The sequence below is a fragment of the Oncorhynchus gorbuscha genome, linkage group LG03, assembly GCF_021184085.1.
Source record: "Oncorhynchus gorbuscha isolate QuinsamMale2020 ecotype Even-year linkage group LG03, OgorEven_v1.0, whole genome shotgun sequence".
Lineage (NCBI taxonomy): Eukaryota > Metazoa > Chordata > Actinopteri > Salmoniformes > Salmonidae > Oncorhynchus > Oncorhynchus gorbuscha.
This window is the reverse complement of record NC_060175.1, coordinates 93,299,497-93,304,684: the sequence shown is the minus strand read 5'-3', so window position 1 is coordinate 93,304,684 and position 5,188 is coordinate 93,299,497.

Here is a 5,188-nt window from a genome sequence, read left to right as displayed (position 1 = left end):
AGACCACTCAAGCTCACAGAATGGGACCGCCGAGTGCTGAAGCTCATAGTTCGTAAAAATGGTCTGTCCACGGTTGCAACACTCGCTACTAAGTTCCAAACTGCCTCTAGAAGCAATGTCAGCACAAGAACTGTTCGTCAGGAGCTTCATGGAAGCAATGCCAAACGTCGGCACGAGTGGTGTAAAGCTCACTGCCATTGGACTCTAAAACAGAAGAACAGTGGTCTGGGGCTGTTTTTAATTTCGGACTAGGCCCCATTGTTCCAGTGAAGGGAAATCTTAACGCTACAGCATACAATGACATTCTAGACGATTCTGTGTTTCCAACTTTGTGGCAACAGTTTGGGGTAGATCCTTTCCTGTTTCAGCATGACAACACCCCCATGCATAAAGCGAGGTCCATACAGAAATGGTTTGCCAAGATTGGTGTGGAAGAACTTGACTGGTCTGCACAGAGCCCTGACCTCAACCCCATCGAACACCTTTGGGATGAAATGGAACGATGGCTGTGAGCCAGGACTAATCACCCAACATCAGTGCCCAACCTTACGAACGCTCTTGTGGCTGAAAGTATTCAGACCCCTTGATGTTTTTCACATTTTGTTACATTACAGCCTTATTCTAAAATAGATGAAATAAAAAATATTCCTCATCAATCTACACTCAATACCCCATAGTGCCAACGCGAAAACAGGTTTTATATTTTTTTGCAAATGTAATAAAAGTAAAAAAAAACAGATATACTGTATTTACATAACTATTCAGACCTTTTGCTATGAGACTCAAAATTGAGCTCAGGTGCACCCTGTTTCCATTGATCATCCTTGAGATGTTTCTACGACTTGATTGGAGACCACCTGTGGTAAATTCAATTGATTTGACATGATTTGGAAAGGCACACACCTGTCTATATAAGGTGCCACAGTTGACAGTGTATGTCAGATTAAAAACTACGCCATGAGGTCGAAGGAATTGTCTGGAAGGGTACCAAAAAATGTCTGAAGCGTTGAAGGACCCCAAGAACACAGTGGCCTGCATCATTCTTAAATTAAAGAAGTTTGAAACCACCAAGACTCTTCCTAGCGCTGGCCGCCTGGCCAAACTGAGCAATCGAGGGAGAAGGGCCTTGGTCAGGGAGGTGACCAAGAACCCGATGGTCATTGACAGAGCTCCAGAGTTCCTCTGTGGAGATGGGAGAACCTTCTAGAAGGATAACCATCTCTGCAGCACTTCACCAATCTGGCCTTTATGGTAGAGTGGCCAGACAGAAGCCACTCCTCAGTAAAAGGCACATGACAGCCCGCTTGCAGTGTGCCAAAAGGCACTTAAAGACTCTCAGACCATGAGAAACAAGATTATCTGGTCTGATGAAACCAAGATTGAACTCTTTGGCCTGAATGCCAAGCGTCATGTCTCGAGGAAACCTGGCACCATCCCTCCGGTAAAGCATGGGGGTGACAGCATCAAGTTGTGGGGCTGTTTTTCAGCGGAAGGAACAGGGAGACTAGTCAGGATCGAGAGGAAGATGAACAGAGCAAAGTACAGAGAGATCCTTGATGAAATCCTGCTCCAGAGCTCTCAGGATCTCAGACTGGGGGCGAAGGTTCACGATCGAACATTTCTGTGCAGCGACGCTCCCCATCCAACGTGACAGAGCTTGAGAGAATCTGCAGAGAAGAATGTGAGAAACTCCCAAAAACAGGTGTTCCAAACCCAAGAAGACTTGAGGCCGTGATCGCTGTCGAAGGTGCTTCAACAAAGTACGGAGTAAAGGGTCTGAATAGTTATGTAAATGTGATATTTCTCAAAATCTGTTTTTGCTTTGTCATTATGGGGTATCGTGTGTAGGTGGATGAGGGAAGAAAACGATTAAATACATTTTAGAATAAGTCTGTAATGTAACAAAATGTGGACAAGTGAAGGGTCCTGTTTACTTTCTGTATTACATGTACACAGTTGAAGTCGGAAGTTTACATACACTTAGGTTGGATTATTAAAACTCGTTTTTCAGCCACTCAAATTTCTTGTTAACAAAAAATAGTTTTGGCAAGTTGGAAAGGACATCTACTTTGTGCATGACACAAGTCATTTTTCCAAAAATTGTTTACAGACAGATTATTTCACTTATAATTCACTGTATCACAATTCCAGTGGGTCAGAAGTTTACATACACTAAGTTGACTGTGCCTTTAAACAGCTTGGACATTTCCAGAAAATTATGTCATGCTTTAGAAGCTTCTGAAAGGCTAATTGACATCATTTTAGTCAATTGGACGTGTACCTGTGGATGTATTCCAAGGCCTACCTTCACACTCAGTGCCTCTTTGCTTGACATCATGGGAAAATCAAAAGAAATCAGCCAAGACCTCAGAAAACAAATTGTAGACCTCCACAAGTCTGGTTCATCCTTGGGAGAAATTTCCAAACGCCTAAAGTTACCACGTTCATCTGTACAAACAATAGTATGTAAATATAAACACCATGGGACCACGCAGCCGTCATACCGCTCAGGAAGGAGACGCATTCTGTCTCCTAGAGATTAACGTACTTTGGTGCGAAAAGTGCAAATCAATCTCAGAACAACAGCAAAGGACCTTGTGAAGATGCTCCAGGAAACAGTTACACAAATATCCATGTTGACAGTAAAATGAGCCCTATATCGAAATAACCTGAAAGGCCGCTCAGCAAGGAAGAAGCCACTGATCCAAAACCGCCATAAAAAGCCAGACTACGGTTTGCAACTGCACATGGGGACAAAGATTGTACTTTTTGGAGAAATGTTCTCTGTTCTGATGAAACAAAAATAGAACTGTTTGGCCATAATGACCATCGTTATGTTTGGAGGAAAAATGGGGAGGCTTGCAAGCCGAAGAACACCATCCCATCCGTGAAGCACGGGGGTGGCAGCATCATGTTATAGGGGTGCTTTGCTGCAGGAGGGAATGGTGCACTTCACAAAATAGATGGCATCATGAAAAAAAGTATGTGGATATATTGAAGCAACATCTCAAGACATCAGTCAGGAAGTTAAAGCTTGGTCGCAAATGGGTCTTCCGAATGGACAATGACGCCAAGCATATTTCCAAAGTTGTGGCAAAGTGGCTTAAGGACAACAAAGTCAAGGTATTGGAGTGACCATCACAAAGCCCTGACCTCAATCCCATATAAAATTTGTGGGCAGAACTGGAAAAGAGTTTGTGAGCAAGGAGGCCCACAAACCTGACTCAGTTACACCAGCTCTGTCAGGAGGAATGGGCCAAAATTCACCCAACTTATTGTGGGAAGCTTGTGGAAGGCTTCCCGAAACGTTTGACCCAAGTTAAAAAGGCAATGCTACCAAATACTAATTGAGTGTATGTAATCTTCTAACCCACTGGAAATGTGATGAATGAAATCAAATCTGAAATAAATCATTCTCTCTACTATTATTCTGACCTTTCACATTCTTTAAATAAAGTGGTGATCCTAACTGACCTAAGACAGGGAATTTTTACAAGGATTAAATGTCAGGAATTGTGAAAACCGGAGTTTAAATGTATTTGGCCAAAATGTACGTAAACTTCTGACTTCCACTGTATATGTATGTGTAAACTCAGCAAAAAATTAAACATCCACTCTCCTGGGTGGTGCAGTGGTCTAAGGCACTGCATTGCAGTGCTATAGCTCTGCCACCAGAGACTCTGGGTTTGTGCCCAGATTCTGTCGCAGCTGGCTGTGACAGGGAGGTCCATGGGGCGATGCACAATTGGCCTAGCGTCGTCCGGGTTAGGTCGGGTTTGTCCGGTAGGGATATCCTTGTCTCATTGCGCACTAGCGATGGGCTGTAAGTAATTCACGCTTATTAATTACTTTAAAATCATACAATGTAATTTTCTGGATTTTTGTTTTAGATTTCGTCTCTCACAGTTGAAGTGTACCTATTATAAAAATTACAGACCTCTACATGCTTTGTAAGTAGGAAAACCTGCAAAATCGGCAGTGTATCAATTATTTGTTCTCCCCATTGTACATAGCACATTTAGATGACATGCACATAGAGATGGTTAAACATACCAGAGGTAAACAAACACAAGCTGATAATGTGAAAGTATTTGTCATGCTCTGATCTGTTTGACATGTCCTTGTGCTAGTCTCCACCCCCATCCAGGTGTCGCTCCATCTTCCACATTATCCCATGTGTATGTTTAGCTGTGTTTTCTGTCTGTCTTTTGCCAGTTCGTCTTGTTCGTTCATGCCTACCAGCGTTTTGTCTCAGCTCCTGTTTTTCCCTAGTCTCCCTTTTTCTTGTCCTCCTCGTTTTTGAACTTTTCCTGCCCTGACCCTGTACCCGCCGGCCTCACCGCTGCCTGTCTCTGACCCTGAGCCTGCCTGCCGTCCTGTGCCTTTGCTCCACCTCTGGATTATCGACCCCTGCCTGCCTTGACCTGTCGTTTGCCTGGCGCTGTGGTTACAATAAACATGTTACAGTCTGCACTTGGGTCTTACCTTGATTCCCGATAGTATTGAGGTTTGTCCCACTGTAGAGTCCTTCGATAGCTGTTATAGCTATCACTGCTCTCTGGTTTATGTCCTCTATTAATGTTCTGTTCATTAGTGGTAAATCACATCACTGTCATTTTCCATTTAGAGGTCACACATGGCACAGTGAACTATAGAATGAATTTGATCTGATCTATATGGATAGGGCTCCCGAGTGGCACAGCGGTCTAAGGTACTGCATCTCAGTGCTAGAGGTGTCACTACAGACCCTGGTTTGATTCCAGGCTGTATCACAACGGGCTGTGATTGGCCCAGCGTCACCCGGGTTAGGGTTTGGCCAGGCTAGGCTGTCATTGTAAATAAGAATTTGTTCTTAACTGACTTGCATAGTTAATTAAAGGTTACATTTGAAAAAATAATGTAAAAATATATCTTAGTTCATCCATGCTGAAGTCCGCTTCATACAAACAGCAGCCATGGATCTGTTAATATGCGTTCTGTACTTATAAATGAATTGTCAATGACTTTCCAAAATAAACCATAAAGTTACAGTTCAATGAATTTGAAATGTGGGGCTGTAATTTCTCTGGTAATAAATTTGTCAAATAATTTAATTCCCTTTCAGTGCTCGTAGAGTTTATTAGCTATATGAATTAGGAACATTATTGTTATTGTACACTAAAAAGATGGAGCTCTATTCAGATGCACA